The following is a 26,971-nucleotide window of genomic DNA, read 5'->3' as shown; positions in this document are numbered from 1 at the left end:
TGCTCAAACCGTGAGAAAGGATCTCCCAGAAGGTACCTTCACGAAGCACCCGCATCGCAGCTCCTTTACCTCTCAAGGGCAGCCGGGACTTAAGGAACAGCCTCTAAATCCCAGAGAAGTCACATCACCAGGCCCCAGTGCCTTCATCTATAAAATGAGGGTGTTGAGTCACACAATACCACCAATTGCCGGCCAGCTTCAGGATTTTTCCAGCACACCTTGCTAAATGCCTGGAAACAACTTATTTATGTTCCAAACATAACGAGATCCAACTGTTATCTTGATCACATCCACTAAGAGATCAGGTGAGCAAAGAGCACACTTTTGTTTTTAAAGGACTGGAGTTGATCCACTTTAAAGTTTAACAGCCCAAGTGCTAGAGGGAAATTTGACATTGTGTAGCAGGACCACATGGGGCTGGCAGCCAACACAGAACATTTGAACAAATTAGAAAAAATGAGCCCCCTCCAGGTAGGCAGAGTTTTGAGGGCCTCCCAGATGGTAAGGGGCAGGCCAGCTGCACTTGTTTGCTCCGCATCCCATCCCTTACACACCACACACACGTGTGTGCATACACACATCCTGGCTGGCACTTCAGTCCTGGCAGAATCTGTGCTGTCTTCTCCAGCAATCGAGCAGCGGGCTGCCACTAACACACAAAAGTCAGGAAGGGTATGTTTGGATTCCTGATCCTTTTCCCTGCAATGATTGTATCGTGTCCATCTCCACTGTAGCAGTCTTCTAGGAATCTTCTGCTTTCTTCTTCACACACCAAGCTTTCTCTCTGATGTATGTAATTACTGGGGTAACACACAAATCACAACACATTGCAGGTCTTTTATTCATTACTCGAAACTGTAAACTTCTTAAAGGCAAGGAGGGACAGAGTTAATCTGTATAAAATTCTTGATCCATACATAGTGGGTATTCAGTAAATATTGTTGAATGAATAAATGAACGACTAAATGAATGAAAAACAGTCTCATGGTGGTTCTGAACTGTTTTTGAATCACGGAGTTTTCTGAAATCTGATAGAAGCCAGGGACATTTCCCCAAAATGCACAGGTATAAACATACACAATTTTGCCTGTTGTTTGGGAGGATCACCACTCTCAGGCAGAAAAGGCTTTAGATTTTAAGCCAGGATGAAAATTGTGAGTCCTTCCTAAAAAAAAAGAAATGGAAAATTAAACTAGAATCTGACACTCATTGAGAACCTAAGGCTTTGACTTGTAATTGTCTTTAATCCTCAAAACAAACCATTGAAATAGTCATGATGATCTCTATTCTCTACAGGTGAGGAAAATTAGGTTTAAGTAGCTTCTCCTCTATACAAATCAGACCCAGTATTCAATCCAAGTCTGTTTTATTCCCAAACTCGTGTTCTCTTGACTCTATCATCTGCCTCCAAATATCACAGACTCTCGGGATTCCTGATACAATTTCCATCTATTGTGTTTTGATGGATGAAGCCCTCTAAAAAACTATGATCTAAACTGAGTAAAAAAGACATACATTTTATATGTAGTCATATACTTGGATTCGACACGATAAATGATCTCTACGGAGTTCTAGAATAATCCATAAAAATGAATTCTAAGTGTATCTTGCACATTGTATTAATATTTTGCTTGGATTTTTAGACTAATGGTTAAAACAAAATGAAACCAGTGTCTTAACTAAAGAGAACCTCTCTTGTAGGCACAGAATGTTCTGCTTCCTACACCCCTCCCCCCATCCCCAGTCTGAGAAGAAAGCAAAGCATAAGACAAGTGTCTTGACTTTAGCATCTGCTGGCTTAGTCTTACACTGTGGTTATAAACACAAACTTGAGAGTCAGAAAGACCTAGGTTTAGGTTCTGCCAGGTGGCCCTAATGGTAAAGAACCTGCCTGCCAATGCAGGAGACATGAGACCTGGGTTCGATTCCTGGACTGGGAGGATCCCCCAGAGGAAGGCATGACAGCCCCCTCCAGGATTCTTGCCTGGAGAATCCCACGGACAGAGGAGCCTGGCGGGCTGCAGTCCATAGTGTTACATAGAGTCAGACACGACTGAAGCGACTTACCATGCACACACTTTGTTAGTAGGTCAGAGACCTCGGGCAAGTTATTCAATTTCAGAAAGTCTCAGGTGCTTCTTCTATACATGAGGCTAAATCATAGTGCCTACCTCACTACCTCGGAAGGTTTGTTGGAGGGATTAAGAAATAAGGTGCTTAAAAATTCTTAGCACAATGCCTGGAGAAGGAAATGGCAACCCACTCCAGTATTCTTGCCAGGGACAGAGGAGCCTAGTGGGCTGCTGTCTACGGGGTTGCACAGAGTCGGACACGACTGAAGTGACTTAGCAGCGGTGGCGGCGGCAGCAGCAGCAGCAGCAGCAGTGCAATGCCTAGACTATGGGAAACAAACACTAAACGTTAGTGATTCTTTTCCTTTGTCGCCATCTTTGTCTATGTCCGCATTATCCTACAGTAATCTTACATGAACAGAATGATGGCCTGGAGGTCCAAAAGACCTGGCAGTTCTTTAAAAAACCAAACATAAATTTACCACATGACTGAGAAATTTCACTCCTAGGTGTCTACTCAAAGGAGATGAAAATGTATGTCTACATAAATACTAGTATTTATGGTTCAGAGTAACATTATTTATAAGAGCCAAAAAATGGGAATAAGCCAAAGGTCCATCAACAGGTCAACGGATAAGCTAACTGGTATATCATGTAATGGAATACTGCTCAGCAGTAAAGAAGGATGAATGATCAATATGTGACAAAATACAGATGACTCTCAAAATCAGTATGCTGCAAGACTTCCATGGTAGTCCAGTGGCTAAGACTCTGCACTCCCAAAGCAGGGGTCCCAGGTTCAGTCCTTGGTCAGGGGACTAGATCCCACATGCCGCAATTAAAAAGATCCTGTGTGCCAAACTAAGACCTGGCACAGACAAGAAAAAAAAAGTAAATAAATATGCTTTTTAAGTATGCTGAAAGAAGCCACATGCAAAAATATATACTATAGGAGTATTTATTGAAAATTCTAGAAAATGCAAGCTAATTGGCACTTGAAGCAAGGGCTAAGGGAAGGAGAGAGGACAAGAAAACTTTGGGGGGCATAAATATGCTCACTATATTGTGATGATGATTTTCTGGGTACACACATATGTCAAAACTCAGCAAGCTATATATTTTAAATATGTGCAGCTTATTGCCAATTATACCTCAATGAAGCTATTTAAAAATGTTTTAAAGCCCCCTACAATGGCTTTCATTGCTTTCCTAATGAAATCCATGCTCTTTACTGTGTATTCAGTCCAGTTCAGTTCAGTTGCTCAGTCATGTCCGACTCTTTGTGACCCCATGAATCACAGCACGCCAGGCCTCCCTGTCTATTACCAACTCACAGAGTTCACCCAAACTCATGTCCATCACGTCAATGATGCCATACAGCCATCTCATCTTCTGTCGTCCCTTTCTCCTCCTGCCCACAATCCCTCCCAGCATCAGAGTCTTTTCCAATGAGTCAACTCTTTGCATGAGGTGGCCAAAGTACTGGAGTTTCAGCCTCAGCATCAGTCCTTCCAATGAACACCCAGGACTGGTCTCCTTTAGAATGGACTGGTTGGATCTCCTTGCAGTCCAAGGGACTCCCAAGAGTCTTCTCCAACACCACAGTTCAAAAGCATCAATTCTTCAGTACTCAGCTTTCTTCACAGTCCAACTTTCACATCCATACATGACTACTGGAAAAACCATAGCCTTGACTAGACAGACCTTTGTTGGCAAAGTAATGTCTCTGTTTTTGAATATGCTATCTAGGTTGGTCATAATTTTCCTTCCAAGGAGTAAGCATCTTTTAATTTCATGGCTGCAGTCACCATCTGCAGTGATTTTGGAGCCCCCCAAAATAAAGTCTCTCACTGCTTCCATTATTTCCTCAATCTATTTGCCATGAAATGATGGGACCAGATGTCATGATCTTCGTTTTCTGAATGTTGAGCTTTAAGCCAACTTTTTCACTCTCCACTTTCACTTTCATCAAGAGGCTTTTGAGTTCCTCTTCCCTTTCTGCCATAAGGGTGGTGTCATCTGCATATCTGAGGTTATTGATATTTCTCCTGGCAATCTTGATTCCAGCTTGTGCTTCTTCCAGCCCAACGTTTCTCATGATGTACTCTGCATAGAAGTTAAATAAGCAGGGTGACAATATACAGCCTTGACGTACTCCTTTTCCTATTTGGAACCAGACTGTTGTTCCATGTCCAGTTCTAACTGTTTCTTCCTGACCTGCATATAGGTTTCTCAAGAGGAGTATTAGGTATTGCTTATTTCTTCTCTCTTTTTTTGAAATCTCCCTTCTTGCTTACTAAATGTAAGAAAGAATGTCTTCTGGGGAGAGGCCAGTTGTGTTTGGTTCACCATTGGATTCCTCAGGTCCCCATACAGTGCCTGCTCCAAAGGCAAACTGTTTACAAGTGAAGAAGGAACGGAAAATCATTAAAGGCCAAAAGTGACGGCCGCTTAGTCACGTCCGATTCTCTGCAACCCCATGGACTGTAGCCTGCCAGGCTCCTCTGTCCAGGGAATTCTCCAGGCAGAACACTGGAGTGGATTGTCATTTCCTTCTCGAAAAGGTCAAAAAGTAATATGGAAAATATGTATTCTACTCTACTCTACTCTAGTATACTATACTCTACCAGTGGAGGGAGAAAGAGCCGTGTGATTGAATTGTCATAAAAGATTTCACGTGTAGAGAAAGCATGAAGTGTCCTCAAGGACGAGAAGGTGTAAACAGTAAGCGAGGAAAAAGGTACCTCCAGGGGGAGCGACAGATGGAGCCAAGGCATAGACGTGATGGGGCCACAGGTAGGAACAGGAGGCTTGTCTAGATTGGGGCCACCCTAATTCCCATCCCAAAGGCGGTATTCAGGACATGCAGGATGGACTGGTGAGACCGAAGGAAACAGACTGCAGGCCTCAGACGGAGAATGGCAACAGAGGGGAAGTGACAGGCACTTCAAGGACAAAACGCACAGGGCTTTGGATTCACTCAGGGGTCTTCTCACAGTGAAATGCATGACCCAAAGTCAAGATGCTGGACTGCACTTCCCAGGCTGGCCCCAGACCTCCACATCCTCTTCCTTATAGTAACGTTTGGCATGATACAGCGTGCTACTGTCCAAGTGTGTACATATGTGTTCTCCTGGCATTGCCACCTCCTTCCACGTGGGTAATGCCCTTTACCCCATGGAAAAATGTGGCAATTGTCTTGGGGGTACTTGGCCCTGGTTTAGGGCTTGAGAAAAGGCCAGTCCCTTAACTAAGAACCAGGTGCAGCTGTCTTTAGATGCCCTTGTTCTGATGTCCCACTTTCCCCCTCCTCTAAGGTCCTGTGAGCTGGGGCTAGATCTGTAATCCCGCATCTCTTTCTCAACTCAGCAGGAAGGACTTAAAGGGCCTGGCTTTGTTGTAAAGGGTAAAGAGAGGAAGCAAAGCAACTGCAAAGGTACTGTTTACTTTTCATTCAATGCCAAAGCCAAACAGAACGTGTTTGCTCTCTGCTGAACGCCGAGGAATGAAGAGTTTGTATTTGAAGCTCATGAATGGGACAGAGTAAATGTTCCCGGAGCCTCACGTCCGCAGCAGTGCGTTCAGATTGTGCTCCAAGTTTACCAAGTACTTTCACAAACGTTATCTCATCTGATCCCCAGGTCCACCCTATGGGGATGCTTGTGGTTCCCATATCAGAGATGACCCAGTGCCCTGGAGCTGGAGGCAGGGTCTCAATGGGTGTTTCTTTAATGAAGTTACTAAGGCCAAGTGACATGCCCCAGGTCACAGAGCTGGATTAAGCCATGCTGTCTCCCTGCCCCCTAGTGATGGTCCTTAAACACAGATTGAAGCTCTACTGTAAACATCGATTCCCTAGATTGGGGTGACTCTTGGCCACAGGCCCTGTATTACCAATGCTGACATTCCTCGCCAGCACACAGAAAGATAATAATAACAAGAGGTACCAATTACTGAACACCTAGAATGTTTTCATTCAGCATGTGACTTAATCTTCACAACAACCCTCAGGAGTAGGTTACATCATCTTCTTTGCAGATGATAAAGTAAGACCCAAAAGGTCAAGTCAATTTCCCAAAGTCACTAGCTGTTCCAAGAGCCAGTAAGAAAGACTTGGGATGATCTTCTAGCTCTAGGGCCTGTCTTCTTTCCATTATGCCATAATGGCTTTTAACCTTCAAATTATCTCTGGGTTCTTCCTACCACTCACCTCCCCTTTTCAAATACCCTCCTACCCTGCCCAACACCCTCATAATGCATATACACACCAGCCAGAAGGAAATAACACCTTAAAAAAAAAAAAAACAGGAAAAATCTTCTGAACCTTAATGTTTGGTTGAGTCTTTAAATTCAGCAAAGCACTTCAGGATTTCCTGTCTCGGAACGGACTGCTGCTGTTAAACATTAAGGAAGGGCCAGTCTTGTATGAGATGAAATACCTAGTAATCCCCACAGCAATGAACCCCAGCAGGAACGTACATTGTAAAACAGACCAAATAATGAGAAACACATTTCTGTTCCTGCCAAGCACAAAGAGAGAGGAGAAAAGAAGATGTGGTCTTTATTCTGAGCAGTTGGGTTGCTGGAAAGGCATCGTCTGTCAAAACACCGGACAGAAAGAATGAGCAAAGGCAAGTTCCCCTTGTGGTCAGAGCTACCAGGTAGGGTAGATGGTTGAAGGGGTTTTGCCTCATCAAAGAGGTTCACAGACAGAAGTCCAAGAGATGCAGTACATACAGGAACTGCAGGGGGAGAAATTGCTAGGCAAACTATCAAGTCTTAAGTCCTGCAGAGAGGGCTCTGGGCTGTTGCCCAAGGGAGGGTGAGATCCCCCGCTGTTGGAGACTCTGCCAGACGCCTGGATTCCTTACAAAAGAGTCTTCAGTGACCCTCAGTGTCCATAATGTAACAGGCTATTGTTGCTGGAATTGGAGTTTATTATCTCAGTTAATTTTTCCATTTTCCTCAATGCTTTGTTTGCTATTTGTAAAATTCTTCAGCAAAACTTTTAGATCGCTAATGACTGCTATTGTGATGGTGATTATTAAACAATTAATTTATAATAATTATTAATAACTGTTGAAGCTAGCAGATAGGTGTGTGGGGTACCTAAGTTCTTTGAAGGTTTTTTTTTTTTTTCTGTATTTGAATAATAAGTAACATTTAAAGTGCATTAACACTCTCTCTTAAAAATCAGAACTACCTCTCTTTTTGAAAAAATATTTGTGAAGTCTCTTATTATATGGGTGCTGTGCCTTCTCACTTGGTATTCTCATATCTGTACCCGGGGGCTTCACAGATGGCTCAGTGGTAAAAAGCCCGCCTGCCAATGCCGGAAATGTAAGAGACACGAGTTTGATCCCCGGATGGGGAAGATTTGCTGGAGGACGGCGTGGCATCCCACTCCAGTATTCTTGCCTGGAGAATCTCATGGACAGAGGAGCCACGTGTGTTATAGGCCATGGGGTCACAAAGAGTCGGACATGACTGAGTGACTGAGCACATAGAGCGCTATTTGTAATCCTACACTCATCCACTGTTTTCTGGTGGATTAGGCTGTCTAGAATACTTGAGGACTTATGTTCTGTTTCCTTAGATGTGTATTTTGCTCTCTTGAACAGACGTGATGCTTTCCTGACCCCTGGTAAGAAGTTAATCTAGGTTTGTTCTCTGAAGGACTGGTACCAGGAAACATGTAACAGCTACTCTGCACCCATCAGCTTCTCCATGAAGGACTTCAAAGAACAGATGAGATCAGGCCTCATCAGAACTGGCAGGATATTATCACAGCATTTCCGTTGTTACCCATGGGCGCCTTGCTGTGAGGAGGCCAACCAGAAAAGCCATAAAAGGTTTTTCCCAGTCACCACAAGGCTGTAGAAAGTTTAAGTTCTAGATGAGCCATCTCTATCATTTACCTGACCCAGAGCATGAGCACCTGCTCTGACGATACATGATCGCCCAAGTTGAAACTAAACTCGTGTGGAATAAATAAAACTTCTAAACCAAAATGAAGAAGTAAATGACACTATCAACTGTGAAAAACGGGAGAAATTCTGTGAAATCATAAACAACATCTCGTAAGCTTTTTAACTGGCCCATGTGCTAGTTGCGTGCATATGTGGCTATAATTATTGCCAAAAAACATAGAAATACATCAAATTTGAAAGGCAATGCCACAAATGTATGTTTGCACAGCTATGCCACAAACGTATGTAGTGCACACCAAGTTCAACGTATCAGCAGGCTTGGTTCCTTCTGTGTTGTGATGGGGGCTGGGGACTCTTTCATGCTTCTCTCCAGCTTCTGGTGATTTGCTGGCTTTTCTTTTCTGTTTTTTTTTTTTTTTTTTTTACATTCTTTGGCTTGTAGATTCATTACCGTAATCTCTTCCTTCATATTCACATAATGTTTTATCTCTGTGTGCCTGTCTCCAAATACCTCCTTTTTATGAGAACACCAGTCATACCGGATTAAGGGCTCACTCTACTCCAGGATGAGCTCATTTTAACTAATTCCATCTGAACAACCCTATTCTATCCACATCCTGAGGTACTAGATGCTAGGACTTCAACATATGATTTTTAGGGGACACAATTCAACGTATAACAGAGACTGATGTGTGCATACATGTGTGTATGTATAATATTTTTTGAAGGGAGATAAGCATAGTGAAGGCCAGTTTGGCCTGCCCTGGACCCTGATTGGGTGATGGAGTTTTTCTTGAAGTCTTCCTACAGCATTACTGTGCATTTAAGCCACCCAGGCTGTGCTATTTTTGTTACAGTGGCCCTAGCAATTGAATACAAAGTACGTCTATAAATATATATTATATATCTCACCAGGAATCAAGAATTCAAATTAGGAGGAAGTAAAACTTTGAACTAATTCTAGATCACTGCCCATAGCCCTGCTTCCTCAAGGTTGCTGGCACTATCCACTTACAACCTTCATGTTTATCCAAATAAAGTGGTAAGTGAGTGAAGGACTGAAGGGAGAAACATTGTTCATTTGATGCCACTTGATCTTCAGTTGAGCCTCCTATCTGTTTGTCCATGGCAAGAGGAAACTGGAGTAACTAACATCAGTATCTATTTGACCAATTAACCAGTCTGTGGATATAAATAGGATATTTGTTTGTTGTAGCCCAGACTCAAGTGAACCTGACAACTGGTGTAGACAAGAAGATTCTAAAGAGAATGAGAAGTCAATGCCCTTCCAACTCCTCTCCCATAAGGGTTCTCACAAGACCATGGGAATCTCATGGTGAAAACACATACACACATTCCAATATAAGTGCGAAAAACTCTTTCCAACATCAGAAATGAACACTTTTGTTACTAGGTCTTTTTAGGAATATCCAGAAACGTCTGTCTCTTTAAAATGTGTGTGTGTGTATTCTGAAATACTGTTGCACTGGACTGTCAAATGTACGTTTATCATTTTGGGGAACTTGGAGAGTTTGTTCCTAAGTGCTGTCATATACAAACCAGACAAATATTTCCCCCTGGGATTATTTTGAAAAATCTCATAACATTAGACCTTGACCTAAGAACCAGTGTCAAATTTGTTTTCCCTGATGGATTCATTTATAGAAAGGCAAAGTTCATACTGCAGCATTTGGCACTCACATGCAAAATAAGAGGAAGTTTTTTACTTGAGTACAAGACCAGCAAATAATAACAAGAATTTTCTAGTGTGTGTTGATTTGGAGGAATGATGGAGAAGGGCTGGGGAAGAGATAGATTTTCTGTGTTTTCTAGAACAAAAGCATATTGGCCTACAGTGTTGTTTTAAACTTACACATGACAGGAATAGGGGAACATATCTGTAAATATCATGGGCTTCCCAGGTGGCGCAGTGGTAAAGAATCCACCGGCCAATGCAGGAGATGGAGGAGACAGGAAGACTCCCTGGAGTAGGAAATGGCAACCCACTCCAGTATTCTTGCCTGGAATATCCCATGGACAGAGGAGCCAGGTGGGCTACATCCATGGGGTCGCAAAGAGTCAGACACAACAGAGCGCGTGCACACACACACACACACACACACACATGTAAATATAAAAACCCTTGCTTTAAAAAAAAATTTATTATTTTAAGAAGACCGTTTGTGCTCTTTGTTGAATTCGAGCTTGAATGCAATTTTTAGCTTCATAAATACAGAGTATAAGAAAGCAATAGGACACATTATTAAAAAAAATTAGAAAACACAAAATAAAAATTACTCTTAATTTCATCACCCAGAAAGAGTTTGGAATATTTCCTTTCTATGTTACCCTTACCTCATTCCTCTCAAACTGCAATTATACTGAAAAGTTAGTTTTCTTATCTGTGTCTTTCTTCCACTCATTGTTGCTTTGGAATCATTTTCCTTTTTTTTAATTTATTTTTTAGTGAAGGATAATTGCTTTACAGGATTTTGTTGTTTTCTGTCAAACCTCAACATGATTCGGCCATAGGTATACATATATCCCCTCTCTTTTGAACCTCCCTCCCATCTTCCTCCCCATCCCACCCCTCTAGATTGATACAGAGCCCCGTTTGAGTTTCCTGAGCCATACAGCAAATTCCTGTTGGCTGTCTATTTTACATATGGTAATTTAAGTTTCCATGTTACTCTTTCCATACATCTCACCCTCTCCTCCCCTCTTCCCATGTCCATAAGTCTGTTCTCTATGTTTGTTTCTCCATTGCTGCCTTGTAAATAAATTATTCAGTACCATTTTTCTAGATTCTGTATTTGTGCATTAGAATATGATATTTATCTTTCTCTTCCTGACTCACTTCACTCTGTGTAATAGGCTCTAGATTCATCCACCTCATTAGAACTGACTCAAATGTGTTCCTTTTTATGACAGAGTAATATTCCATTGTGTATATGTACCACAACTTTATCCATTCATCTGTCAATGGACATCTAGGTTGCTTCCATATTCTAGCTATTGTAAATAGCACTGCAATGAACAATGGGATACATGTGTCTCTTTCAATTTTGGTTTCCTCAGGGTATATGCGTAGGAGTGGGGTTGCTGGGTCATATGGTGGTTTTATTCCTAGTTTTTTAAGGAATCTCCATACTGTCTTCCATAGTGATTGTATCAATTTACATTCTCACCAAAAGTGAAAGAGTGTTCCCTGTTCTCCACACCCTTTCCAGAATTTATTGTTTGTAGACTTTCTGATGAGGGCCATTCTGACTGGTCTGAGGTGATAGCTCATTGTAGTTTTGATTTGCATTTGTCTAATAATGAGTGATATTGAACATCTTTTCATGTGTTTGTTAGCATATGTATGCCTTCTTTGGAGAAATGTCTGTTTAGGTCTTTTTCCCACTTTTTGATTGGGTTGTTTGTTTTTCTGGTATTGAGTTGCATGAGCTGCTTGTATATTTTGGAGATTAATCCTTTGTCAGTTGTTTCATTTGCTATTATTTTCTCCCATTCTGAGGGTTTTATTTTCACTTTGCTTATAGTTTCCTTTGCTGTGCAAAAGCTTTTTAAGTTTAATCAGGTCCCACTTGTTTACTTTTGTTTTTATTTCCATTACTCTAGAAGGTGGGTAATAGGGGATCTTGCTTTGATTTATATTGTTGCGTGTTCTGCCTATGTTTTCCTCTAAGAGTTTTATAGTTTCTGGTCTTATAGTTAGGTCTTTAATCCATTTTGAGTTTATCTTTGTGTATGGTGTTGGGAAGTGTTCTGATTTCATTCTTTTACATGTAGCTGTCCAGTTTTTCCAGCACCATTTACTGAAGAGTCTGTCTTTGCCCCATTGTATATTCTTGCCTCCTTTGTCAAAAATAAGGTACCTGTAGGTGTATGGGTTTATTTCTGAGCTTTCTATCTTGTTCCATTGGTCTATATTTCTGTTTTTGTGCCAGTACCATACTGTCTTGATGACTATAGCTTTGTAGTATAATCTGAAGTCAGGAAGCTTGATTCCTCTAGCTCCATTCTTCTTTCTCAAGACTGCCAAGGTTATTTGGGGTCTTTTGTGTTTCCAAATGAATTTTGAAATATTTTTGTTATAGTTCTGAAAAATGCCATTGGTAATTTGATAGGGATCACATTGAATCTGTAGATTGCATTTTGTAGTATAGTCATTTTCACAATATTGATTCTTCCTACCCAGGAGCATGGAATATCTCTCCATCTGTTTATGTCATCTTTGATTTCTTTCATTAGTGTCTTATAATTTTCTGTGTACAGTTCTTTCATCTCCTTAGGTAAGTTTATTTCTAGATATTTAATTCTTTTTGTTGCAATGGTGAATGGGATTGATTCTTTAATTGCTCTTTCTGGTTTTTCATTGTTAGTATATAGAAATGCAAGTGATTTCTGTGTATTGATTTTGTATCCTGAAACTTTGCTAAATTCACTGATTAGCTCTAGTAATTTTCTGATACTATCTTTAGGGTTTTCTATGTACAGTATCATGTCATCTGAAAACAATGAGAGCTTTACTTCTTCTTTTTTGATCTGGATTCCTTTTATTTCTTTTTCTTCTGTGATTGCTGTAGCTAGGACTTCCAGAACTATGTTGGACAATAGTGGTGAAAGTGGACATTCTGGTTTTGTTCCTGATCTTCGGGGGAAATGCTTTCAGTTTTTCACCATTGAGAATAATGTTTGCTGTAGGTTTATCATATATGGCCTTTACTATATTGAGGTAGATTCCTTCTATGCCCATTTTTTGAAGAGTTTTAATCATAAATAGGTGTTGAATTTTGTCAAAGGCTTTTTCTGCATCTATAGAGATGATCATATGGTTTTTATCTTTCGATTTGTTAATATGGTGTATCACATTGATTGATTTGCATATATTGAAGAATCCTTGCATTCCTGAAATAAACCCAACTTGATCATGGTGTATGAGTTTTTTGAAGTGTTGCTGAATTCTGTTTGCTAAAATTTTGTTGAGGATTTTTGCATCTATGTTCATCAGTGATATTGGCCTGTAGTTTTCTTTTTTTGTGTTGTCTTTGTCTGGTTTTGTATCAGGGTGATGGTGGCCTCGTAGAATGAATTTAGAAGTGTTCCTTCATCTGCAATTTTTTGAAAGAGTTTTAGAAGGATAGGCATTAGCTCTTCTCTAAATGTTTGCTAGAATTCTCCTGTGAAGCCATCTGGTCCTGGGTTTTTGGTTTTTTGGGAGATTTTTTTATCACAGCTTCAACTTCATTGCTTGTGATTGGGTTGTTCATAATTTCTGTTTCTTCCTGGTTCAGTCTTGGAAGATTAAACTTTTCTAAGAATCTGTCCATTTCTTCCAGGTTATTTATTTTATTGCCATATAGTTGTTTGTAATAGTCTCCTATAAGCTAAGCTAAGTCACTTCAGTCGTGTCCGACTCTGTGCAACCCCATAGACGGCAGCCCACTAGGCTCTGCTGTCCCTGGGATTCACCAGGCAAGAATACTGGAGTGGGTTGCCATTTCCTTCTCCAATGCATGAAAGAGAAAAGTGAAAGTGAAGTCGCTCAGTCGCATCCGACTCTTAGCGACCCCGTGGACTGCAGCCTACCAGGCTACTCTGTCCATGGATTTTCCAGGCAAGAGTACTCCTATAATCCTTTGTATTTCTGCATTGTCTGTTGTAAACTCTTTTTCTTTCTAATTTTGTTGATTTGATTCTTCTCTCTTTTTTTCTCGATGAGTCTGGCTAAGGATTTGTCAATTTTGTTTATCTTCTCAAATAACCAACTTTTAGTTTTGTTAATCTTTACTATTGTTTCTTTCATTTTTTCCCCCATTTATTTCTGCTTCGATCTTTATGCAGCAAAAGTTCTAAAGAGGGAAGTTTATAGCAATACAATCCTACCTCAAGAAACAAGAAAAACATCAAATAGACAACCTAAGTTTACACCTAAACCAACTGGAAAAAGAAGAAGAAAAAAAAAACCAAAACTAGTAGGAAAGAAATCATAAAAATCATAAAGAAATTGAAAAAACCCTTGGTTTTGATGGCTTCCCTTGTGGCTCAGCTGGTAAAGAGTCTGCCTTCAATGTGGGAGACCTGGGTTCGATCCCTGGGTTGGGAAGATCCCTTGGAGAAGGGAAAGGCTACCCACTCAAGTATTCTGGCATGGAGAATTCCATGGACTGTATAGTCCATAGGGTCGCAAAGAGTCAGGCACAACTGAGCAAGTTTCACTCACTCACTCACTCATAGGTTTTGAGTTGTCGTGTTCTCATAGTCATTTGTTTCTAGCAAATTTTTTTATTCCCCTTTTGATTTCTTCAGTAACCTACTGGTTATTTAGAAATGTGTTGTTTAATCTTGATGTGTTTGTGTTTCTTACAGTTTTTTTCTTGTAATTGATATCTAATTTCATAGCGTTGTGGTTGAAGAGGCGTGATATGATTTCAATTTTCTTAAATTTACTGAGGTTTGACTTGTGACCCAAGATGTGATCTATCCTGGAGCATTTCCATGTGCACTTGAAAAGAAGGTGTATTTTGCATTTGGATGCAATGTCTTGAAGATATCAATGAGATCCATCTCATCTAATGTATCATTTCAGACTTGTGTTTCCTTTTTAATTTTCTGTTTTGATTATCTCTCCATTGGTGTGAGTGGGGTGTTAAAGTCTCCTACCATTATTGTGTTACTGTCAATTTCTCCTTTTATATCTGTTAGTGTTTGTCTTATGTATTGAGGTGCTCCTATGTTGGGTGCATAGTTATTTACAATCATTATGTCTTCCGCTTAGATTGATCCTTGATTATTATGTAGTGTCCTTCCTTATCTCTTGTAATCTTCTTTATTTAAGGTCTATTTTGTCTGATATGAGGATTGCTACTCCACCTTTCTTTTGCTTTCCATTTGCACGGAATATATTTTTCCATCCTCTCACTTTCAGTCTCTATCTGTCTTAAGGTCTGAAGTGGGTTTCTTGTAGACAGCATACATATGGGTCTTGTTTTTGTATCTATTCAGCCAGTTTGTGTCTTTTGGTCGGAGCATTTAATCCATTTACATTTAAAGTAATTATTGATATATATCCCTAAGAAAGGCAATGCCAAAGAATGCTCAAACTACCGCACAATTGCACTCATCTCACACACTAGCAAAGTAATGCTCAAGATTCTCCAAACCAGGCTTCAATAATACATGAACTATGAACCATATTGTTCAAGCTGGTTTTAGAAAAGGCAGAGGAACCAGAGATCAAATTGCCAACATCTGCTGGATCATGGAAAAAGCAAGAGAGTTCCAGAAAAACATTCATTTCTGCTTTATTGACTATGCCAAAGCCTTTGACTGTGTGGATCACAATAAACTGTGGAAAATTCTGAAAGAGATGGGAATACCAGACCACCTGACCTGCCTCTTGAGAAACCTGTATGCAGGTCAGAAAGCAATAGTTAGAACTGGACATGGAACAGCAGACTGGTTCCAAGTAGGAAAAGGAGTACGTCAAAGCTGTATATTGTCACCCTGCTTATTTAACTTCTATGCAGAGTACATCATGAGAAACACTGGACTGGAAGAAGCACAAGCTGGAATAAAGATTGCCGGGAGAAACATCAATAACCTCAGATATGCAGATGACACTCCAAGGCTCAGGGCTTGATGTATGGTCAGAAACGAAGATTCCACAAATAGTTTGTTATGGCATTAAGTGAGATTAAAACAAATATCCAAAAACAAGAAACCAAAGATGAACCCCAGACAAATGACAGTTACAAAATCAGGCAAATAATAATTAAAATAATAGAATATACCCATATACATATACACACATGAGCAAAGTTAAAACAGTCCAACAGAAATAAAGTACAATTGATTGATCCAGAGAACAAAGGAAAGAAAAAATTATATTTACCTGTTAAGAACAAAACTAACTAAAGCACAAACTGGAAAACAAAACTAAAGAAGTGTGCCAAGTAGGGAATAAAGTAATGAAAACAAAACTAACAAATATGTTGAGAGGAAAGAAAAAAAATAGATATGCAAAGTTAAATAGAAGTGGATAAAGAAGATTTATATACATTAAAGATTAACTGCAAGGGCAAAAAAGCAGTAGGAAAGGCAAACAAAGGAATAAATGTAGAAAAAATATAATAGGTTTAAAAAAATTAAAAGTTAAAATTATGGAAAAAAAAAGGAAGAAGAAACAGAAAAGAATAAAAAGGAAAATTCCACAGAACTGCAAAGGCCCAATGCCGAGACAGCATGGTTTATAACAACAATAAGAAGTGTGACTGAATGTACACCCATAAGCAAAATCAAAACAGTCCAACAAAAATAAAGTACAATAGATTGACCCAGCGAACACAGGAAACCAAAAATGATGTCTACCAGAACAATACTAACTAAAGCACAAATTGGAAAACAAAACTAAAGCAAGGTGCCAATTGGGGAATAAAGCAATGAAAATAAAACTAACAAATATGTTGAGACAAAAGGAAAGAAAGAAAAGAAAGAATAGCTATGCAAAGTTAAATAGAGGTAGATAAAGAAGATATATATATATATATTAAAGATTAACTGCAAGGGGAAAAGAACAGTAGGAAAAGCAAATAAAGGAATAAGTGTATAAAAAATAATAATAGGTTTATAAAATTTTAAAAACAAATTTAAAAAACTCCCCAGAACTGCAAAAGCCCAACATAGAGGTAGAGGTTTATAACAATAGTAAAAAATGTGACTGAGGAAAAAAAAGAACAAAGAGCTCAAAAGCTTAATTAGACTCATAGTGCCAATAAAATTGACAACTACAACAGAACGGGGAGAAAAAAGGAAAAAAAAAATTCCAAAAGAATCTACAGAACAAGTCAAAACATAAGAATAACAAATGTTTTTCTTGAGTCATTGCTTTCAGAGTCCTTTCCCTCGCTGGGAGTCACAGTTCACTTCAGCTCCCTAGGATGCCCTCCAACATTGTGCTGGTCTCTGGACTTGCTTTGGGGGCAGCTCAGATTCTAATCTGCTCCTACTCCTTCGTGTTCTTGCCTCCAATGTCCGCAGCTATCAGAGCTAGTGCGTTTTCTTTTGTGGGAGCTCTCACTGTCCTTTTATATATTCCATAGACACAGAGTCTGCCTAGTTGATTGTGTGGATTTAATCTGCAGCTTGCACAGCTGGTGGGAGGGTTTTGGGTCTTCTTCCTTAGTCACACTGCCCCTGGGTTTCAACTGTGGTTTTATTTCCACCTCTGCATATCGGTCGTCCACTGGGGTTTGCTCCTGAGGCTGCCCTGGAGGACTTGGATTTGCCCCAGTGAGGGCCAGGTGTGGAGGTGGTGCAGCTGCTTGGGTGGCAGGGGTTCTAGCAGCACCAGGTACTCAGGGGAGTTGGCAGGGCTAGGGCAGCAGGAAATATGCTCTAGAAGGGTATGACAACCAGTATTGGCCAATACGCTCCAGTATTCTCACCTGGAGAAGACAGAGAAGCCTAGCAGGTCACAGTCCACAGGGTCGCAAAGAGTCAGACACTGCCAAAGCAACCCTGCGTGAAGAGGCGCAAGACATTTTTTTTTTTTTTTGCCTGTGGCAGCTCTGCCCCAGTGAGAGTTGAGCGTGAAGGTGGTGCAGCACTTGGCTTGCAGGGACCCTGGCAGTGCCAAGTATGCAGGGACACGGACTTCCTCCACCGCAGGAGTTATGGCCCTATTAGAATCTTTTTTTGAGCCTCTTGTAGCTGGCGATCAGAAGGCCTCTTTGGCCAGTCTTTCTCCATAACTCTGTCTGTTCAGGCACTTAGCAGGCTTCCTTGCCTGGGGTCCTTCTCTGTGGTTCGGTGCATCAGGCACATAGAGGGGCCCCCGGCTGGGGTCCAACTCTGTAGACAGTGCGCCAGGCCTTTGCTGGGCCAGCCTCTCTATTGTTCCGCTGCCAATGCTGGCATGTGGGGGGAGAGAGGCTATGGTGATGGACCCACTCCCTATGCGTGACTCAGCAGTATCGTCTTGCTTCCATGGCTGCCTGGCTTTCCTTCACAGGCATTTCCCACCACAATCTCCTCTTTCACATCCCCTCAATTCTTCCCTCCGCAGTCAGCAGCAGCCCTCACCCAGGGACTGCTTCACAATCCCTAAACTCCAGGTCCCAGCCACTGCATCGTCTGGGGTATGTATGGCTGCGGCAAGGGCTGTCAGATTCTCATTCCATTTAAGCTGCCACAGATGAGCTATTTCACTCTCAGCCTTAAATGTTTCTCCTCTGACTCAGACAATTGCCCTGATGTGGGGACTGGAGCCCTGCTTCAGCTCCCCCGCCCGCCGAGGGCAGATCCAGTCCCACTCACACTGCTGTTTTGCCCCCTAGCTCCTTCACCCTACCGAGTTTTGCGTGGGTCTACATGTTCTTTTCTGCAGGTCAGGCACTCCTGTCCACTCTCAGCTGGTGTTCTGCATGCACTTCTGTGTCTGAAGGTGTATTGCTGATGTATCTGTGGAGAGAGATGTCCTCCACAACAACCTACTCCTCCACCTTCTTGTTCTCTCTGGAATCATTTTCTTATTTCACCCCTTTCTTTCCTAAAGCACAATCTATAACTGATCTGCAGAGGATGAGTCTGAGATGAAAGCATTCAAGCTCAGTCACTCAGTTGTGTCCCAGTCTTTGTGGCCCCATGAACTGTAGGCCATGGGGTTTCCCAGGCAAGAATACTAGAATGGGTTGCCATTTTCTTCTCCAATGAGTTGAGAGACCTCCTTCTTATTTCAGCTCTTTTGCACTATTTAAACCTTTAAACAATATGCATGTATTACTTGTGTTTCTTTTTAAACTTATTTTTAACTGCAGGATAATTGTTTTACAATATTATGTTGGTTTCTGCCATATATCAATATGAATCAGCCATGGGAACACATAAGTCCCTCCCTCTTGAACCTCCCTCCCACCTTCCATCCCATGCCACCCCTCTAGGTTGTCACAGAGCACTTACTTTTCAACTTAGAAAACAAATACATCTAAAGCATCACCTTCACTGGAAGTCTGATTCCATCATATAGAAGTACTTGAACGTGTTTTGATATTTCCCATCCTTGATCATGTCTGTATTTTCTCAATATTTTACTATAATACATAAAGCTACAGTGAGTATCCTTAACATACCACTCTATATCACCAATGGGATAGTTCCTCTGGCTGGATTCCTAGAACTAGCATTATTGGACCAATGAATGAGGACTTTTAAAGGTGTTTATATTTGTGCAAATTTCTTTCTAATATACGGTATCGGTATGCCCCTCCCATCAGCAAAGTACACCTGCGATCACCTCACATGTCCTCTCATTACTCCACCTTCTACCTTTTCTCTCTCTCTAAATAAAAGGAGGATGGAGCAGTTGAGTTCCTGAGTAATTGGGTCAAGCAAGTATCTTGGGTCCTTGGATTAGGTTTGCTTGCAATTGTGATTTTTATTACCCACTCTTGAGTGGACACGGACGTCTATGTGTTGCACACGTACACGTGGAACAGATGGGAAAGGTGATGCAGAGTGAGACATATGCCAACTCAAAAAAACAAAAAATGCAAGCTGTGATCTCATCTTGCTGCCAGTCACCCTTCATCTGAAAGCAGCACTCCCTCTTTTCCATCCATCAGTCATGTCAGGAGGCATTCTCCAGGGTAACTGCAGGGACTCTGCCTTGCTGCTCATATTCACGTCCTCCTCCTCTGGAACTTATTTGCATTCCCACCAGCAAAATCCACCTGAGCCCATCTCACCACACCTCTTATTTCTTCACCCCAAAGCTAAGTGGCCTCTCCTGCCTAATCCCCTTCTTCTTCCTAGGGGTGTAAAATAAACAGCAAAAACCCAAGGGATTACTTTAGTCACTGAACCTTGTCATTTTGTGCTGCCAGTGAAGACGAGGTGGGGAGAACAATAAATGATGGGGGCTCTCAGGAAGACTGAGATAAGTACTCAGAGAAGAAGAAAAAAATCAGAACTTTCCTAGGCTCTTAAAGTAGAACCAAGCATCCCCACCCAGAGCCAATGGGACCCCTGAGTTTCATTCTCACAGGGAAACACATACTCGCTGTGAATGTCACAACACTTGGGGGGCCAGCAAAGCGCCAGCAGTCCACGGAAGAGGCTTTACAACCCCCTGCCTCAGCCTTTGTCCAATGACTCTGAAGTTCTGTGGAATAAGATCCAGGCTCCATGCTGGAGGCCACGTGAGTGCTGGAAGATGAGAATCACTTCTGAGTCTCCTGGATCCATCTCACTCTCCTTCCTTATGGTTTTCAGGCAACAAAGGAACAACCGGTCAGGGAAACTTGGAGGACAAGGAAAAAAGTGAGAATGGGGTGGGAATGGTGAAGTTCGCATTAGACATTTGAGGAAACTGAGATGTGCTGATATTAAGGAACCTGCCAAATGGCATACGGTTAGGAAAGGGTTCCACTCCACGTGCTGACCCTGTGGGCCAGGAAACAATGTAGGCTTGCACTTCAGAGGAGAAGACAGCAGGAATGCTGTGAATCCCCCAAGAACCTGGTCAGGGAATGGGTTCAGTCTGTTTTGTGGAGGTGCTCAGCCACTCACATCACCGACAGAGCACCCCAGTACCCTAAGATCCACAAGGGATGATGTGAATGTGAGTGATGAGAGTCCATGAAATTACCCAGGAGGACATACCCTGACTCAGCTGGTGCAAAAAGTGTGCTCCTTTCCAATAACAGATGACAGGCAGCAAGATGAGCCCACAGCGTCCATCTGCAGAACTGGCACTGGGCCCGCTCTGCAACATCTCACCCACCACCTTCAAATGTGTGCGTGGAAAACACACAGAGAGAGGTAGTCAAGGCTGATCATCCAGCAGTTACTCCAACTTCCACTTTCATCACATGTCAGGTTTCCTTTCCACACCAGCAGGGGTTTGCCGGTCCCCATTCCTGATCCCTTTCCTCTTTCACTTTCATAAAAAGGATGTTGACAGCTTTAATGGAATGGGCACAATTGAGCTAATGGGATCCAATGAGTGCAACTTCAGCAACATTCATTAGTTCAATCTTTAATAACGACTGAAGTGGGAAATTCAAAGTCATCCAAGTCACTGAATGAGAAATCTGGCCTGAATTATTCAGATAACACTTGGTTTCATTTTACTCACAGAGGCCCAAGGCACAGACCACATGCGTGGATTAATACAGTCAGAAAAGAGGAGTCTCCTGAAATGGGTTCTGCTTTCTTGTGCTGTCAGACAGCCTCTTCTGGGCCTTCCCTGGCATTATAGTGGTTTAAGAGTCCATGCTGCCACTGCAAGGGACAGGGGTTTGATCCCTGGCCAGGGGAGTAAAATCCTGCACACTGCATAATACAGCTAAGGAAGAAAGGAAGAAAGCCTCTTCTGAGTCCTGGCCCCATCCTGCTGAGCTCACAGTCTCTCCCAGCCAGGAGAGCCAGTGCTCCAGCAACAGTTTCTTAAATAAACTATCAAGAGACCGCATCCCATGGAGTGAGTCAGAAGATGCGCTCTGCGTACTTGCATGAGCACCAGGCACTCTTCTCCAGTCAGACAGGAACAGGATGGCCAACTTGCCCCAGCTTGCCTGGGACTTCCGCAGTTTACTGCTGAAAGTCTCACACCCTGAGAGACCTCTCAGCCCCAGGCGCACCGAGATGCTTGGTCATCTGGGCCAGGAAATGAGGGAGGTGCAATGAGTCCTCCAGCGTCTTCCCCTTTACTGCTCTACAACAGTAGAGCAAGGTGTACACTTATGGGACCTGCTGCTCCCATCAGGCTGCATGGTGAGGGCATTTATGTCAACTGGGACAGAGGGCAGTGTCCAAACATATCCATTTAAATGTTGTGTTACTTCTCTGAACTGAGATGTGTGCGTGTGTGTATGCCTTGTGCCTCTGTGCCATTAACATGCACACACAAATATGTGTGAAGAAAATTTTTAAATAAAGATGAAACAAGAAAGGCATAAAAAGTATGTAAAATCCTACTATCCAGCATTCACCATTTTGAGAATTTTTATATGTGCCCTTATAGATTATAATGTAGGTATATAGATAGGTATTAAAAACAATAAGTATGTTCCAGAAAAAAAAATGGTAATAAAAAAATGATGCTTTGAAGTTGTTCTGTCAACACTATAAGTATGTATCCACATCAACAAGTATAGTTTTACAGCCTCATTTTACATGACCACCTAGTATCTGCAATATGTATACACCACAGATTACTCAATCACATTGATTATGTAGGACATTAAGGCTGCTTTCAATTTTTCTTTGTGATATACAGTACTTGTTGCTTGGTCATCGAGCACATCCTGTTTTATTTTCTTAGAATAAATTACTGAAAGTGGAACTGGTGAGTCAAAAAGATTGCTTTGGTTTTAACTCCTCTGATGTATACTATAAACACATTTCCCAGGAAAGTTACCACACTAGCAGTGTATAAATATGGCTCTTTCCCTCTTACTTGGAAACCTAGTATTTGAAAATGTGTGGCTTATAAGAAGTTTGAGGGTTATAAGAAAGTGAGCTCAATGTCTGGTCTTTCCAGGACAGAGAGGACTCCCTCTAACTTTTATTGACTCAACATTTAGCATCATTCGAAATCATAGGTCAGGAAATTTTCTCTGTAAAGGGTCAGGTTACAAGTATTTTAAGCTTCATGGGCCATATGGCCTTAAGCCTGTCATTGTAGCACAAAAGTAGAGACAATACATAGGTGATTCTGACTGTGTTCCAATAAAACTTTATTCACGAAAACAGGTGGTGGGTGGGATTTGGTCCACATGCTGCCCTGGCTGACCCCAGATTTAAATCATCTAGAGCTTGTGAAAACACAGATTTCTGGATTCCACCAACACCCACTCCTCATTCTCCTAGGGAATCACTAGGTCTTGAGAGTAGACCCAAGCATTTGAATTCACAAGTCTTTAAGTAATCGTGTTGCTGCTGTTTGGGGGCCAAGCTCCGAGCACCTCTGCTCTCAATTTAGTTCAATTCAGTTCAGTCGCTCAGTCGTGTCCAACTCTTTGTGACCCCATGAATTCCAGCACGCCAGGCCTCCCTGTCCATCACTAACTCCCAGAGTTCACCCAAATTCTTGTCCATCGAGTCGGTGATGCCATCCAGCCATCTCATCCTCTGTCATCCCCTTCTCCTCCTGCCCCCAATCCTTCCCAGCATCAGGGTCTTTTCCAATGAGTCAACTCTTCACATGAGGTGGCCAAAGTGTTGGAGTTTCAGCTTTAGCATCAGTCCTTCCAAAGAACACCCAGGACTGATCTCCTTAAGAATGGAGCAGTCCAAGGGACTCTCAAGAGTCTTCCCCAACACCACAGTTCAAAAGCATCAGTTCTTCAGTGCTCAGCTTTCTTCACAGTCCAACTTTCACACCCATACATGACCACTGGAAAAACCATAGCCTTGACTAGATGGACCTTTGTTGGAAAAGTAATGTCTCTGATTTTGAATATTTTATCTAGGTTGGTCATAACTTTCCTTCCAAGGAGTAAGCATCTTTTAATTTCATGGCTGCAATCACCATCTGCAGTGATTTTGGAGCCCCCCAAAATAAAGTCTGACACTGTTTCCACTGTTTCCCCAGCTATTTCCCATGAAGTGATGGGACCAGATGCCATGATCTTCGTTTTCTGAATGTTGAGCTTTAAGCCAACTTTTTCACTCTCCACTTTCACTTTCATCAAGAGGCTTTTTAGTTCCTCTTCCCTTTCTGCCATAAGGGTGGTGTCATCTGCATGTCTGAGGTTATTGATATTTCTCCCAGCAATCTTGATTCCAGCTTGTGTTCCTTCCAGTCCAGCGTTTCTCATGATGTACTCTGCATAGAAGTTAAATAAGCATGGTGACAATATACAGCTTTGACGTACTCCTTTTCCTACTTGGAACCAGTCTGTTGTTCCATGTCCAGTTCTAACTGTTGCTTTCTGACCTGTATACAGGTTTCTCAAGAGGCAGGTCAGGTGGTCTGGTATTCCCATCTCTTCCAGAATTTTCCACAGTTTATTGTGATCCACAGTCAAAGGCTTTGGCATAGTCAATAAAGCAGAAATAGATGTTTTTCTGGAACTCTCTTGCTTTTTCCATGATCCAGCAGATGTTGGCAATTTGATCTCTGGTTCCTCTGCCTTTTCTAAAACCAGCTTGAACATCTCGAAGTTCATGGTTCACGTATTGCTGAAGCCTGGCTTGGAGAATTTTGAGCATTACTTTACTAGCGTGTGAGATGAGTGCAATTGTGCGGTAGTTTGAGCTTTCTTTGGCATTGCCTTTCTTTGGGATTGAAATGAAAATTGACGTTTTCCAGTGCTGTGGCCACTGCTGAGTTTTCCAGATTTGCTGGCATATTGAGTGCAGCACTTTCACAGCATCGTCTTCCAGGATTTGAAATAGCTCAACTGGAATTCCATCACCTCCACTAGCTTTGTTCATAGTGATGCTTTCTAAGGCCCACTTGACTTCACATTCCAAGATGTTTGGCTCTAGGTGAGTGATCACACCATCCTGATTATCTGGGTCGTGAAGATCTTTTTTGTACAGTTCTTCTGTGTATTCTTGACATCTCTTCTTAATATCTTGTGCTTCTGTTAGGTCCATACCATTTCTGTCCTTTATCGAGCCCATCTTTGCATGAAATGTTCCTTGGTATCTCTAATTTTCTTGAAGAGATCTCTAGTCTTTCCCATTGTGTTGTTTCCTCTATTTGTTTACATTGATCGCTGAGGAAGGCTTTCTTATCTCTGCTTGCTATTCTTTGGAACTCTGCTCTAGGCAGCCCCAAAAGCCTGAAGAGATCAGTACATTGTTAAACTCGCAGGAACCATCACATTTTCCTTCTAGGAGACTTAAATGCTTTGTGTGCCTCTCCTCTCTTGCCTCTTGGAAGGTTGCGTCAGTCAAGGTAGCAAGTTAAGGTCAATGTAATCCTCTCTAGCCAGTTTATGAGGGAAGGATGTACTTAGGTATATTAGAGTATTCAGACTCTTTGCAAAAGCTGGAGCAATTGTTCTCAGATCAGCTCCCAGAGTGACACTGCAGAGTGGGCCAATGATGCATACCTACCACCCCTCCTGAATCCTCCCATAACCCAAGTCCCAGCCAAAGTCTTACGCCAGGTGGGGTTTTCAAGTCCCATGTATGGGCCATGGGGCAAGGGAAGCTAGAAAGAATAGATTTAGCAATTTGATATTGGGAAGGTTAACAGCTATAGAACTATGAAAACATGGAGCAATGTTTAGCAGATTTGGAGGAAGCGCTATCCATACAATTCCATTCCTGGGAAAGAAAAGGCACAGTGAGGAACAGAAAGGTATAAATAAAGCAATAAAGCTTCAGCTCTCTAGAATTTACTTCAAATTAGCAGGGCTGGGATGGACAGAATATGTGGGCTATAGATGAGGCAGTGTAGATTATGAGTTGATGACTGTTGAGGCTGGGTGAACATGGAGGTTTATTGTTCTTTCTTCTTTACCATCTGTTTAGAATTTTTCATAGTAAAAAATAAAATTTAAAAAGGCATCAAAAGAAAGAGTTAAGTAATGATTTCTGAACCCTCAAAGGCAGGATCTTTCCAAGAAGCCTGTACACCGTAATGAAGGACCTTCAGATGGGAGTTATTTTCATCGCACAATCATTGTTTTCACAACATTCCCAAAGGGAAAAAACAGGTGACTTTTCCAGTGAAAGTAGGCCAAGATGAGGCACTACTAAGGGATAATCATCATGCTTGCTTCACTGGACAAATACACCATGACCACTTGCTACATCAATGGAGCAAAATGAGATCAAAATGACTGGGCTACTACACAAGATCTCAAGCAAATAAAAATGCATTTTTATTTTTGGGTTTCTGACAAATAGTGAATATCATTTTTATTTTAGTATATGGGTGTCCCATGCAATATTCGGGCTATGCTTATACTAAAAATGCATTTGTTGTTCATCTGAAATTCAAATTTAATTGGTATCCCATAATTTATCCAGCAACTCTAGTTCTATGGCCTGTAAAATTTAGGAGAGTCCATCCTCCCCACCCTTCTCCAACTCATGGCACACCTCACTTCCCCCACAGACTTACCAGACAGGAGTCCCATAATTATAGCTCTCTGGGTAGTTCACCGTCAACTTGCCTTATTTTCCTAGAATGGCATTCTTCCCCCTCCTTGACAGGTTCAGACTGTCAGCCTGACCTCTGGCCCTTGAAGAGAAGTAGAGAGAGAGAGTAGCTATTTCCCTAAAAGCCATATTCAGCTGCCCTCCCCTCACTCAAGTTCCCTTCAATATTTTCCCACCATGGCTGAAAAGACCCCTGAGATGTATAGGTCATTCCTGACCCTACATCTTTCATCCGCACAGATGGACTCTGCAGAACCCAAGCTCCAAAGCAAATAGGGAAAGAATGATTTCATACTGCAAGGGAGGAGCCATCTCTTCATCCAGCTTAACTCTGTCTCAGTTTGTCTCAGCCAGTCTGATTGTTAATGCTCAGGTAATCAAGTCTCTGATTGTTAATGTTCAGGTAAGCGAGTTTTTATAGAGGGACGTTGCTTTTGTCCCGTCTCGCCTATTGGTCATTTGACAACCCATTAGCATCTCACTGGCGGTGAGCCAGAGGAAGGAAGTGACAAAATATCATGAGTCAACATGTTACTTGCCAGAAGTTCTGGTAAAATGAGTTAAAGAATTTCAAAGGAAGATGACTACGGAGAAAATAGGAGTTTTAGATTACTGGAGTTTCCCTTCTCCTGCCCCATTCAACCAGAGACAAACCAAGAGTCAAGTCTCATAGCTGAACCTCTCCTGATGGAAGTTCTACACAGAGACTAAATTCCCTCTGCTGGAATCATGGGAAATATTTACCATTCATGACTTTTACTTTGAGGTTAAACAAATTTGAGTGCTCTGATGGGAGAAATACAGTGATTATAAAAGCCAGCAGCAAAGGACTTCCCTGCT

At 41.7% G+C, this 26,971-nt stretch overlaps 1 long non-coding RNA gene across 1 annotated transcript; it reads right to left on the bottom strand.

Moving 5' to 3' along the window:
* Window positions 1-16,173: 16,173 nt before the first annotated feature.
* Window positions 16,174-26,534, bottom strand: LOC133239943 (uncharacterized). The gene is made up of 3 exons (XR_009734044.1): window positions 26,427-26,534; window positions 26,094-26,213; window positions 16,174-25,490 (listed from the first exon to the last, which is right to left on the bottom strand). It is a non-coding gene; the product is annotated as an uncharacterized LOC133239943 (long non-coding RNA).
* Between the last annotated feature and the right edge of the window lie 437 nt (window positions 26,535-26,971).

The sequence above is a fragment of the Bos javanicus genome, chromosome 27 (genome assembly GCF_032452875.1).
Source record: "Bos javanicus breed banteng chromosome 27, ARS-OSU_banteng_1.0, whole genome shotgun sequence".
Lineage (NCBI taxonomy): Eukaryota > Metazoa > Chordata > Mammalia > Artiodactyla > Bovidae > Bos > Bos javanicus.
The sequence above is the reverse complement of the archived record's forward strand: the minus strand, read 5'-3'. Positions and strand labels throughout refer to the sequence as shown.